This window comes from Emydura macquarii, unplaced genomic scaffold (genome assembly GCF_026122565.2).
Source record: "Emydura macquarii macquarii isolate MOO-44397 ecotype Brisbane River unplaced genomic scaffold, CSIRO-AGI_Emac_v2 contig_383, whole genome shotgun sequence".
Lineage (NCBI taxonomy): Eukaryota > Metazoa > Chordata > Testudines > Chelidae > Emydura > Emydura macquarii.
In genome coordinates this window covers 15,336,923-15,351,105 of record NW_027130520.1, presented here as the reverse complement: position 1 = coordinate 15,351,105, position 14,183 = coordinate 15,336,923, and the positions used below count along the sequence as shown (strand labels likewise).

The 14,183-nt window shown below is 39.5% G+C and overlaps 1 protein-coding gene and 1 long non-coding RNA gene across 4 annotated transcripts in view; one reads left to right on the top strand and one right to left on the bottom strand.

Annotated features, from left to right (window-relative positions):
• Nucleotides 1–14,183, top strand: part of CSMD3 (CUB and Sushi multiple domains 3) — a 1,042,296-nt gene that overhangs the window by 56,087 nt on the left and 972,026 nt on the right. The window lies entirely within an intron of this gene.
• On the bottom strand, nucleotides 2,869–5,090 carry LOC137145416 (uncharacterized). Its single transcript, XR_010917652.1, has 2 exons — nucleotides 4,961–5,090; nucleotides 2,869–4,149 (listed from the first exon to the last, which is right to left on the bottom strand). It is a non-coding gene; the product is annotated as an uncharacterized lncRNA (long non-coding RNA).

Genomic DNA, 14,183 nt, shown 5'->3' with positions numbered 1-14,183 from the left:
ATTCACACATTATTGATGTATTATTTCTGCTTGGCATGCCTTTCCAACCACTACCGTCTTAGCACTTTCCAAATCAAATGTGAAATGCAGCATATACTTTCAAGTCAGTGAAAGTTTCAATAATCAGTCACAAAATTTTGCCTAAAAGTGCAGAACGAGAAGTGTTAGAAAATCTGAACATCTGTTTCAAATATTATGTTTCCTCCACTAACAGAAAAAATATGGCTATTCTATCAAGTGAGCTTTAACAAGAGAAATTATTTTGATGAGTGGTTGCTATGAAAACATTTTATCATAATTTAAAGGTGACTTACAAAGGAAAAATAGGTTTGCTTTCTGTGCTTCTTTATGATATATAACAAAGGGCTAGAAGTTGCCCCACTGCCAAACACAAAACAACAACAAAAATCCTTCTCCCCCATCTTTTCTAGAAATCTATGGAAAGCACCAAAGAACTGCAATGGAAGCTTATTTCAACCCTTTCTCTTATGAAAAATCTCTTTCCCCCTCAGTTGTTTGTTTAGGTTTCAATTCCTTGGTGTGACAAAATGAGAATATTCTGTAATATTGTTACGAATGATAATCCTGGCAGTGACTGACTTGGCTAGGGATTTTTACCCAGAGGGTGCAGAAGGGTTAAAATGCTGCTCTTGGGACAGAACATCAGGTATTTGTGTTCTGTAACTGCCTGGGGTGGCATGAATAGTTATTAAGGACTGACTGAAACTCACCCAATGCAATGGAGGATCTAGAAAGATACTGAGAAACTGGAAGTGAACAATTGACACCGAAGAGCAGGAAACACTAGCTGGTGGAGCATGTTAACTCTTCAGGAGGACATGGCCTGAAAGGCATCAGATGGCTAGAATAAGAGCTGGCCTTTGGAGACACAGAGCTCTCAACTGGACTGACAGAGACAGAGCTGGAAATGGTTTCCATAGTAGCTTGGCTGGCTGATTGCACTGCCTTGGCTAATATGAATTATGTGCTTCTCTGTGATAAGCAAAGGATGCTGTGTTCTGGTGGCCAAAAAAGTCATACTGGGTTTCGAAAAGGCTGCATGGTGTCACTGCAAATGTTTCCTGAGGTGAATTGATCCCTGAAGAGGGTGAAAGTCTCTGAACAGGAGCCTATCTCAGTTGGATTTTCTGAGCAGAGCTCACAATATGAAATAGGAGTGCTGGAGCCAGATGCTCAGTCTCAGGGATGTTGAGGCCATGTGGCTTACCCATAAGGAAAAGTGGGACTCTTTGGGGTCTGGCACAGTGATGAGATTCCTCCAAGAGACTGTTTAAAAAGCTGGGGGATGGCACGGATACTGTGCATCTGGACACTTGGTAACTGAGGTCATAATCCTCCTAGTGCTTTAGTTACTATAGTCTTCCAGGAGAACCCAGGTAGGTAATACCTAAATTTACAATGTTAAAAAAAGGAAACTTGCCTTTAACACTCTTTTTAAACCTCTGGAAAAGTCAGTTTTTGACCATGAAAAGCAAAAATAGTTGTGGTGACTGACTGAATTATAATTTATATAATTATCTGTTCTTTTTTTACATATGCATAATTCATGTTGATGTCTGTAGATATTATCAGCACATAAAGAGAAAATAGACCACAGAGAGAATTTCTGATTTAAATAGGGAAAAAACCTTGCTAGAAAAACACTGATCGCTTCACTAGAATCAATGGTAAGTATCTTTTTAAGCCCCAGCAAGCTAAAAATAAGTAGTCTGTTCCACATCTTTATGTCTATCTCCTTACACCAAGAAGCTAAGGAGGACGGATGCAGAACAGAAGAAAGATATCTAAGGCTGCATGAATGCAATTTTAAGAGTACCCAGATACCTTTAACATTTAAATTTATTATTTAATTATTATTAAAGAAAAATTTAAAGAAATACAGGAACTGAGAGTGGAAAGGTCTGGGTCCATCAATGTTTTATTTCCTGAAGTCCAAGGATAGATGTTCTGACTCCATGTCCAGCTGATTATCATCACATTTTTCCTTTGTTTGAGATTTTCCTCATTTATTCAGCAGCATTCCATCCCCTGGATTATTATTAACAATTATATTGTGTTTTAACCTCTTGGCTACATACAGGGTAGGTAAGTAGATCCATATTAGGCTCCCACTCCTGCAACTACTCATATACATGAACTATAACTGTAAATATGAGAGTGATACCATTAACTTTGATGTATTTCCCAGATGCTTAATGCTATATTTATTAGTAATTGTTTACAAACCAGTACATGATGGCTCAGGTAACTTGACAGGCTGAAATTTCCATGGTGGGTTAGCTTCAAAAGGCCACTCCCTTCATCTTTTCTGTCCCCTACACCAGCCTGTTACTGGTAGAAGAAGCATCTGAGCAAAGTTAGCTGACTTTATTTCTTTCCACACCCTCCCCCCCCCCATGCCTACATTTTCTGACCATTGCCAAAATAATATGGGAAAGGTTTTTCTGATGTTACTTCAAAACTAGCTTCCTCTTATTTCATGCAGGGACATAAGTGGATTCTAAATAGTGTGGGTGGTCATTGTCACAGCATTAGAGTAACACACATAGGTGGCTTTGTAGAGGGCCAGGCCATTCCTACACTGGGGCCATAGGGGGCGGGGGGAAGAAAAGAGCATAAAATATAAACAAAAAGGAAAATGTCTGTCTATCTTACATATTTCTGGGTTCCCCTTCATGCAGTTAGGAAAATGCTGTTATTCCCTTTTTTACAGATGGGGAACTGAGGCACAGAGAGGCTAACTCATTCACTCAAGGTGATACGATGTGTGTGGAAGAGCAGGGACTTGAACCCAGATGTCCCGACTCCTAGGCTTAAGCTGCTGCTTTAGAAGCCAGCAGCTATAGAACGTATATAGCCACTATCTGTCTTCTAGTGATCATAAAGTGATAGTATTTCAGGAAGAGAAGGAAGAGAGAATCCTGCTTTCATATTTTTTATTTTAAATTTTACTTTCTTTTATCCTTAGAGGCCTCATCAGGAAATCCCTCTGAGCAGACTTGATTTAAACCACAGTGGGACCCTTGCATTCAGCCCCATGAAACTGACTCACTTTTCAAGTGATAGTACAAAAATATAACAGTGGCATTTCAGTTTATCACTTTTTCACGTGTTCAGTATATTTGAAGCCTTAATGTCTTTGACCCTGTCATAAGCTAGTAATCTGGCAATGGAGCTTTCTGAACCGTTTCATATCAGACATGGAATTTGTGCTGCAGTAGAATTTCAGTGGTATTTTAAAGATGGTCCATGTGAGCAGCCACAAACTATGACACATTGTTGAGGATTGCAAAATGACTCGTGGAAGCCTTCATGCCTTGAACATCATTGATCAGAACACTGTGACCAGATTTCATACACCAAATAAATAAATAAGCTCCACCTGAAAATGAGAGGGAAACCTAAACACAAGGTTTCAGATACAGCTTTCCCTGTGTTTTTTTTATTCCAAATTCTGCAGCAACAACCAAAACTGTGAAGTGGGGCATAAAGGTTATGTACTATTTTTGCTTCTTCTTCTTGCGTGTGGTGTAGAGTTCCATTTGAGTATTCTTTCAGCAATTGTATGTGGCAGACCTCAACTGTTCCAGTGCATTGTCGGTCAGGAGGTTGAGGAAAACCCATCCTCCTTCGAGGTAGTGGATGGGGCATTCCTCCACAAGATGGTCCACTGTTTGTATTTCTCCGCACTTCCAGGCTGCAGTAGCACAAAGGCTACAGCTGTGTATGCAAGAGTTAAAGCACCCAACACCAGTCCTTAGCCAGTTTAAGCAGGTCCATTCCTTTCGTGGCAGGTTGCAGCTTATGGGTGAGGTGGAGATTGGAGACAGTTGTTGCCGTCTGCCAGGGCATCGTTCCTTCTTCCACCGGCTCATGACCCACTGACTCCAGCTTCGGCCATTCTCTGCCTATATGAAGGCCTGAGCTGCTCCTATGAGAGGCCTGCGGCTCCTGAGGTGTTGAGCCTGCAGAAGCTGGAGGATCCTTTCAAGAAGGGGGTGGAGTAGGCTGTTATCAACTTTGAATGCTGCCTGCCTGGTTGCAGCCAGCCATCTCAGGTGGTGGGGTGGAACACCAGACAAAATGGGTAGTTCGTAAGATGGTGTGGGACATAGGGATCAGCTGATACTGTAAAGGGAAGCATTGAGATGTGTGTCCAGTTCAGGTGTACATGTACTCCTGCCCACAAGTGCCAACGCAGCAAAGCACAGGGTTGTGAAATCCACACCCCACTCATAATTGCACAGCCGCCACAGCAGGTTTCTGGGCTGCCACTTTCGCTACCAGTCCATTAATATGATGGCAGAAAGAAAGGGCTCTGCTATTTTTGCTACGGCTATGCATAGTTACAGGATTCATGATATTAATGTTCACTTTACAAACCACTTCCCCCAAATCACTGATTTCACTCAACCAAGTCTGCTTCTTCCTTTTCAATTGATGGGATGAAGAAAAATAAAGCAACAGCAAGAGTTCTTCTAGATTCATGTAGAGCTTTAAAAAAAAAAAAAAAAAAAAAAAAAAAAAAAAACACAACCCATACTGTATGTTCCACATGTTAGCTGAAGCAAAATTTTAGCGACAGCCAAGACTGAGGGTTCAGGTTAGAAAAAAAGTAGTCTTGCATGCTTAAAACTAGTTTTTGCCATGTCATTGCACTTAACTGTACATCAACATTTTCAATAGGTAGCATATTTAGTGTATAAGAGAAAAACTTGACATGTGGTTGACTGTAGTGATGCACCTAAATCCATGTGTTATGTAGTGTCCAAAATAGGTTATTTTTAGTTAGATGCAGAACAAAACATGTATCTAAGTGCATAACTCTAGCAAGCAAATTTGAGAGTTTGAAATAAATTACTGCACACAAATGACAGCAGAAAGGAAATGGTGAAGTCTTTGGAAAAAGAAGGGAATACAGTGATATGTAAGAATATACCTGTACATTCAGCATGAATGTAACCTGCTGAGGTCATGTGTCTAGTGACTCCAGGCAACATGGAGCAGAAGCAGCTGGGCAGAGATTGTGAACAAAGTAGACAATTTATCCCCTAAGTTATAAATAAATGTTTAACCTGGTTTTAAAACTACAGGCTCTTGTCTCAGAATGTTAGACTAAATTTCATGAGATTTGACACTTTTTTGCCATGACAAAAAATATTTCTTTTCCAGAAAATGAGTTTTGGAAAAATTACATTCTAAAATAAAACAAATTTAAATCTTGCTTAAAAATTCAGACATAAGTAGAATCTTACCAGCATTATATCTGACTTTTTAAAATTTAGACTTATTCTTGCTATAAGATAAGGTAGCTTGCTATAAGATAAGGTAGCTTATTCTTGCTATAAGATAAGTCAGCCTTATTATAGGTACATACAACCCTGTAACAGGGTGCACTCCTTCCACTCTGGTGCCTCCTAGTAGCCCATCTGGGGATTAGCTTTCTCTATGGTCTGATGCCATTTCCTGCAGTTACTCAACCCATCATCCCACTCATGCTCTCCACAACCCCTCTTATGCTACCAGAGCTGCAATACATTCCTTTTCACAGCTTAGTCCTCTAGCCAAGTCACATTGATGTTCCCCCGTCTTCTAGAGTATCATCAAAGTTTCCTTCTAAACTGTCTCCAGCAGTCCCAACATAGGCTGCCCCAAGCCTTCCACTTCCCCCATGGCTTGTAGGGAAACCTGAGCTTACCCTGTACACTAAGTTCCAGTCTAGAGACCCTCAGCCCAGCAGCTCACATCTTTACCTTCCTAGCCCTCACTGCTGTTTCCCTGGACTGTTTTCTATATTGTCTATTATAGGCACCTCTTTCTTTTCTCTCCCCCCCCCTCCCCTTGTATCAGGAAGTGTAACTGCAAGCTATCCATGCTCTGCTGCCAGCTCCCTGGCTTTATAGAGGCCTTACCTGTTTCTGCCCAGGTGAGCCTCATCCTCAATTAAGCTTCATTGTGTCCTAGCTCCCCTGCAGGTGCTGAATAGGTGAATTGGCCTCTCGCCTATATTAACCCCTCCAGGGCAAGTGTGAGGTGGGTGCCCCACTGCAAACCCCAATAATATTTAGAGACTCTATGAAATTGACAGTATTGCACCTGCTTAAAGCAAGGCAGAACTTGGCCTTAGTATCACTTAAGTGTTTTAGGTTACAAAATCAATTTAAAACACACTAGTCTTAAAAAAAAAAATCTCACTAGAATTTGACAATAGAGATGTATGTACATGGCCAATTTTAACATATTTTGCAGTCATTGTGCATGAAATAAATTAACTTATTAATATTATGTGAGCTGAGAGCGATCTATATTTTAGTATAAAACACACTGAAAACCTTTCTCAAAGAGAACTCAGATGTTGAAAATAAATTAAAAAATTTAATATTCAGTAAAACCTTCTTTTCAAATGTCATATCTCACCACACAAACTAAATGGCTTAAGGAAGATATATGAGACAGTGTAGAATGAATTAACCTGAGTCTCAGGTTAATTCACTACCCTATTATAAAACACATAGCAAAATGGTTCTCAGAATGGATCTGCAGAGAAACCGTGAACTGTACAACTATAAATGGTAGGTCATTCTTCTTTATTTTATTTAAGCTGAGTTTGGAAACTCAGCCACTGAATACTGGAGAAAAATCTTTTTAATTCTCTGCTTCAAATCAATACATTTAGAAAATATGGCCAAGATTTAAAAAAAATTAGTCTCCCAAATCCATATTTAGCTATTTAAATGAATGACCCGATTTTTCAAAAGTGTTGAGTACTTAGCAGCTCCCATTGAATTTGCAGATAGACTTTCTGTGTCTCAATTTTCCTCTCTATTCCCTCAATAAGAGTTGCTGGATATTGAGCACTTCTGAAAATTAGGCTATTAATTTGAGTGCCTGAATATAAAGTTAGATTCCTTACTTTAGGAACTCATTGTCTTAAAATCTTGGCAAATGTGTGTATGTATGAAGAGAATATCCTGCAATCAACTTGGATGCATCACAGTTAACTTCCTCAAGAACTTCCATTTGCTGTGTTATTTATTATGTGAATGGAGTCAGAGCTTTCTTCTTCTGTCAGTGTAGGATGATACTTACACCATCTTTCTTTCAAGCACCTTAATATGCTCTTATAAACCTATATCTAGTATCACAAGCACAAACCTCCTATGATGTATTTAATTTTATATTCTTTCCTCAGAGAGTGAAAATGAGGTAAAGACACAGAGTCCACACAATGAGTTGGTGACTCCTGGGTCTGAACCCTACTCTAACTACAACCTTTGAATGCTACAGTACATAATCGGAGTAGCACTGTGTTCATGAGATATATGACACATTTCTCCTTTTGTTGTAATTTCCATTATAGTTTTAATGGAAATTGTTACATATCTAATGTGTGTCTAGGGAAGGGAGGGGGTTGTTCTTAAGCAGTTATTGCCAATGATCCAGACACACCCAGGATTTCTATTTAATGGCCCCATCCATCAAAGCATAAAGTATTGGATTTTAAATGCAAATAGGATTGCTAACTTTATAAATATATCTGCGCCCAACTTAGTCCCAAATGATTTCTTTGTATGAGAACATTGAGAGGTGATATGACAATATTGTGACGTCACATAATTCAGTGGGAGATAGTTTGGTGTGAGACAGAATATGGAAACAGAGTTCTGGTCCCATAATTAGAAGTGTAGATATGGTTGGAGATCCCAGCACAGATGCTGCAAACCACACAGCCTTACCTTGGTGAGATCACTGCTAGAACTGTTTGTGTCAGCAATTAAAGCAGCATGAACTAAGCATAGCACAGCTGGTAGAATTGCTTGGGAATTTTCTGATGAAAGTTTTTCATCAGAAAAAGGACAAATAATTTAAATTGAACCTTTTTGCTGGAATATATCAGTTTCAGCGAAAGATTTGGGAAGGTTACTCAGCTCCAGAGTGGAATTGAGAGAAAGACCTGCCCCAGAGTGTTCAGTAAACTGGTGGTTCAGTCACTCATTGAGAACATGAGATATTCAGGTTCAAGTCCTTGTTTTGAATCAGTCAGAGAGAGGACAGAAACCTAGGTTTTACACATTCCAGCAGAGAGCCTTCCTCTCTCTCTCTCTCTCTCTCTCTCTCTCTTTTGCAAAGAATTTCAAAAGGTCTTGGATTCATCATGATGTGTAATATGTTGTCTTGGGGATCCCATGAGGGCCTGGCAGCCAAGGGTTAATGCAGGAACTGCTGGCCAATGCTGATTTGCAGCCTCACAGCAGCTGAGAGAATAAAAGAGCTGAGGAACAAACAGACTAGAGAAAGACAATCCTGCCAGTAAGCAGGTGAGTAACTGCCCTAGAATGGCAAAAAAAACATAAAGGAGGGATGACCAGAACCATAGGCTGTTGAAACCTGCAGAACCAAGGGAGGTAGGAAAGCACAGAGGGTGGTGCAGAATTGCTGAGGCTGATTCTGTGTGCCTGAGTTCAGGGTCCTGAACTAGAACCCAGCCGCATGGGTGGTCCTATGTTTTCCTACCTGCCCCTTAACAGAGACTCAAGAGCCAAAGGTGGTTTTAGACTCCTTGAGAACAGGCACTAGATAATCCCTCCCAAATTTACGGAGAAACCTGTACACCCTAGTGCTCAGAAAAGAAGGGCAGACTGATCAGTCTGCTGATCCAAGCAGACTGCCCAATACCTTGTCAGGCCAAATGAGGGTGCTGATACCTGCCCATACGTGTAAATATTTGAAGTCTCAAACTTTTGCAGGCCAGGAAAATTGTTTCCCACCCACTGCTAACTGTAGGACAGGAACTCCTATATTCTAAGCCAAATATTTCTGGGCCAAATAATTTTAATCCAAAATGTTTGTCGTGTGTGAAAATGGCAATTTAGAATTTAAACTTTTTTGAAAGACTAACTAGCGTGTGTCCTTCCAAGCAAATGTTCTGGTGAAGGGAGAAGGAAAAAAACTATACACAAAAAGATACTTTCTCCCTAAGTATAGAAGAGCAGAATTTGATCTCATGGGAAACCATGGAGGTTGTATAGCAACAAAATCAAGAAATACCTCTACTCTGCTGCTATAACAGAACTCCCGGAACAGCAGGGAAGTTATTTTAAGGAGTGCACCCTTGCTCTTTTAGGCTCCTTAACTTTTTCTGCTTAAGGGAAAAATTGATTTTTTTAAGCAATGCTGGAGAAGCATATATAGCCCTTGCTCTTTTGAGGCAGGGCTAGGTAAACTTGCTTGTTAATTCATTTTTTTTTCTCTTTTTAAGAAAAGAGAACTACTTCTGCTAACTCTGCCCAGTGTCACTGGATAAGGCAGCTGTTAAAAGCTTTTCTGGACAATTGTCTTTTCTGGACAATGAAGTATTTTGCTCATTACAAAAGCTAAGATTTTTTTACCCATGGAAATTAAAACCAAAAAAGGATAAAATGATTGACTTCATGCAGGAAATAGAGGAAATACTCTGTTCATGAGGGAACTGGGAAGGGACTTAAATTCTCATTCATGCTGAGAGGCAAAACCCAACTTTTTCAATCTCCCACTTCTACAGATATGTTCCAAATCCCTTTGTGCAGCAGCAGACAAAATTTGTCATTACTGTTGCTGCTGCTTCCACAGTGGGGTTCTTCATTCTGTAGCTAGGATGTAAAGGAGCCGTACACTAAATATTCAGAATGTGCTGGGGGAGGTTGGACTTTAAGAGTAATTACTTTTTTTTTTAATTGAGATTATGTACCCTGACTGTCTCTAATATTAAATTACCCAAACAAATAACAGACCACAGAGTGTCCAACATTTCCGTAGAGCTGGATGAATGCTATAAAGCAGCTTTTTCAAATATTTATTGAAACTGTGAATGACCTTTATTTTCTGTGAACAGGCTTTTCTTTACATGCTTGTTTGCGAATTGCTGTTTGTATGAATACCAGTACATTCATGCAGACAAGACTTGCGTGTGAACAAGAGTATCCATTATTTGTTGTGTGGTGTTCATTATTCTCATTTTGAAAGTTTTAGTCCCCCCAGTCAGGGAACAGAAACAATATCATGTGACTTAAGTTACCCAGTCACACGCTACAATTGTTGAAAATTCATCTGCTGGTAGGTGTAGATCTGACAGCCTGAGTGCTTTCTAGATCTACAACAGTCATGACCATGTGGTAGGCTGCAGAATATGCAGAACTTCCATAACTCTGCTGGAGTGGAGTGTATGGACTTCAGAGATCTGTACAAGGTTCTCCCTGGTAGGTGGCTACAGAAATAATTATAATGAAGACAGTAGCTGTTGGACTAGATAACATTGGCAGCGAGGTAGGTACCATTCCTTTCTTGTTGCATGTGGTTGCTTCCTTTCACTAGTTTTAAAGCATTTAAATTCTGGGGTTTCAGTTCTGCAGGTACAAAAGGAGGCATATAAATCCACACAATACTACATTGCACTTCTATGGCACCTGCCATTGGATGATCTCAAAGCACTTTACAAACACTGATCAATTCAGCCTTGCAATACACTCAAATAAGAAATAGTATTCTTATTTGAAACAGTAATGTTAAGAAATAAAACAAAATGTAAGAGACCCGTTTTAGCCAAGTAATACAGATGCCTACTCTGTATTACTTGGCTAAATTGCCAGGAACATTTGGCTTTAATGTGGATGAGAGAGGATGTTCTTGCAGTTGAAGCAGAGGAGAGGGGGATGGGCTTCTGTGCTTCTATTTCCTCATCTGCAAGATGAGAATACTACTTCTGTGGCACATAACTAATCCCCAGCTTTACCTTGAGGTAAACATGAGGAGGGAATAATCTCCTCATGTTTACCGCAAGGTAATGTTATGTACTCTCTACATGCCTTGCTATGGTATATGCATCGTATTCTGTAAAATAACATTAAAAAAAAATCAACAGAGGCAGGACTGGGAGAAAAAAGGAAGGGGATTAGTTGTTTACATGAGATGGGAATCAGATTTGGGCATAGGGACTCCTTATTTGAAAGATTGCAAGAGAGGAAAAATAGCATATAACTGTTTAAAAAAGAACCAGTGCTGCAAAGTTATCTCCCTAAAATCCTGATAAATCTGATGTGCAGGCCTTCTGACTTCTCAAATAGACATCACAAATGCCAGACAGCCAGGGCTGAAAACACTACTCTGTTTTAATCCTTTGTTCCATTTGTTTCTACACCTAAGACATAAGTCACTTCTCCATGAGATAGGGAGATAAGTGAAAAGGAAAAAGAAATGGGAGAAGGATCAGATGCACAATGGGCATGTGAGCCTAGCCATTGGAAGGGTTGCAGTTGTATTCTGAAGTAAGCCTGCTTATTAAAAGAAGAAAATATTTAAAACATTTAAAACCTGTAAATAGAAATGGCTTAGAACCAACAATTGTGACTTGTAGGAAATTCCATTATTCTGACACTTTGTTTTATTCCTTGTTTGAATGAAACATGAAATCTTTTCCATGAAAAGAATTTTCAAAACAATTTGTTTTGGGCCAGTCAAAGTTTCATTTTTATTGACTTTGTTTTATATTTTACTTTGTTATATTTTTATTTTATATTACAATTTATTATGTACAATTTTAAAAATGAAAAGTATTCTTGAAACAAAACATAAACTCCATTCTGATAAGGTTTCAATGAAGTGTTTTCACCTTTTTGAATACTTTGTTCTGATATTTTTTTAAAACAAAATGTCATTAATGTAAATGTCCCGGCAGAACGTTTTTATTTCAACAAATAAGCATTATTTTCTCATGGAAAAATATTCTACTGGAAAAATTTTGACCAGATCGCTATATAAATGGAAATCACATGAGCTTGCCTGTACATTTGACATTTAAGGCATAGATTAGGTATAATCTCCATTGCTGAGTTAATTTTAGGTGCCTATATCTACTTGTGATGAGCAAAATGGGTTTAAATGCTTAGCATACTAATGGTGATATAGCAAGAGTGGAAGCTGGTATTAATCTTTATATTTAAGTTGCCAAATACTTTCCATTGTAGAAGATCCTTGTGGTGACTTTTTTTAGACGTTCTTAGGAGGGTGGACTCCTGATGTCAGACAAGTGACTGTTCTTTGTCCCATGATGTTACATTCAGGTTTAGCTGAACTATAAACTACAGGAAATCACCATTTCCTTTCTTGCACTTGCACAGGCACCAACATTTTGGCAGCATGCTAAAATAATAACAAACAAACTTTCTGAGCTATGGCTGGGCCCATGCCACAGCTCTAGCACTATAGACCTAGCTTGACAGGAGTAATCAGACATGGGTGATGCCTTGTTTCAATTGGCTGGAAACGGAATGTCAGTGCTATGCTAAAAGGACAGATGAATGGGTCAGCATGCTAAGAGATGGAATGTGTGTAATAGCTAAAATAAGGAGGAACATGTTATACCTATCCCCCTACACTTGAGTCTAACCAACTCAGCATAGCTTTGTTGTATCCCGAATAAAAATACCTGAGTGACAAAATCTGGAATCAAACTGAATTCGTGGGAAGCTGAGTGGAAAGAGGTCTCCTAGGGAATCCCAACAAGCAGTAGCGCACACGGCATGAGGAATGCTTGGGAGTAGCAATAGTGGGGCTGGGCCAGGCTCCCCCAGTAGGCCCACTTCCCCACTCACACAGACCCAGAAAATGGCCTCAGTTGCCCAGTCATCTATTTGGGTTACCACATGGGGCAGGAACCCCATGCCATTTATAATGTGTAGGGGAAACAAACTGTGATCATGGAGGTCTTCAGACTGAGTTCTAAGGTCTGTGCTATTCAGGAAGCCAGACTAGATGATCACAATGGTCCCATCTGAACTTAGAATCTAAGAACCTCCTATGGGTGAGAGATCTCGGCCTTATTAGGTTTAGCTTAAAGAAGCAGCCAAAGCTTATTCAAACTTTATCTGTAATCTCCAAACCCCTTTGCAACCACTTAAGTGAATAACGTTACTCATGCAAATTTGTAAGACTGGACCATTAGGGTGGAAATCTCATAAGGCTTCTGGTTCTTTCTTCCTTTTAATCAACCTAGAAACATAGCAAGAATAGCCTTTCATATTATATATTGGTACTCTTGTTCCTAGCCAGAGGCAGGAAGTGTAGAGGTATGCAAAAATGGAGAAAAAAGTTGCCAAACATTTTGGATTCTCATAACCTCATAGGTTCATTTCATTATCTAATTGCGATATGTCATTCTGGGGAGATTTCCTCCAGTCCCTGGGTAGCATAGGATCATTGAACATGTCCAGCCCTATGTTGTCTTCCACTCTGTTCCCCAGCACATTTCTATGTTGGGAGTCAAATGGGTGGTGTCCCGCAAGAAAAGCATACCAGAGAAAGTGGAGTAGCCATAGGACTTTGTGCCACAGTTATTCTTGGCTGCAGAGCAGTCTGTGTGGTAAGTTAGAACATTCAAGGATTATATCTGCCCCGCCTTCCCCCCGAAGGAGCAGAATCATCTTCTCGGCTGTATCTTCTGCTGCACTGCTCAGGAAGCACAGAATCTAGATCACAGATGTGGCGGGGCCAGGAGGAGATGTGGGGGAGAAAGAAATGGTGTAGTTGCAGGTCTAGGGAAAGTGTATGGTATACATCTGTTTTTCCAGTCCCTGTCTTTGCTATTACTATTTGTCTTTCTACCTTCCACAATTCTTCTTTTACTTTTTTTTCTTTTTTGTGACTACTTCTCCCATAATTGCACTTAGTGGCTTCAACAGTAATTACTATGTGACCTGTTCTGCACTTTAGAAGCCAGAAATAATTATACACATATTCTGTAATAATACAGTACTAATTACTATGGGCCAAATGTTGCCCTCTAATGCACACATATGATTCCCATTGAATACAACATGAGCCACTGTGGATAAAGACAGAATATGTCCTGTAATTAGCAGGCGACTATCTCTCTACAGATCACTGATCTTCACCTCAACCTCTTGTTACAAATTTTTCAGATTGCCTGCATGTGCATACATACATGCATGTGCGTACGTATATATGTATCTGTGTGTGTATTTATATAATATATGGCATGCAGGTAATGGCTGGCTAAACGTCTTCTAACATTTCATGACTAAGGTTACTGTGATAATATAATATTTTGGGATCATGCACAGTTGTTTATCTGAAACACAATAATGGAGTAAAATGGTTTTACCATGGTC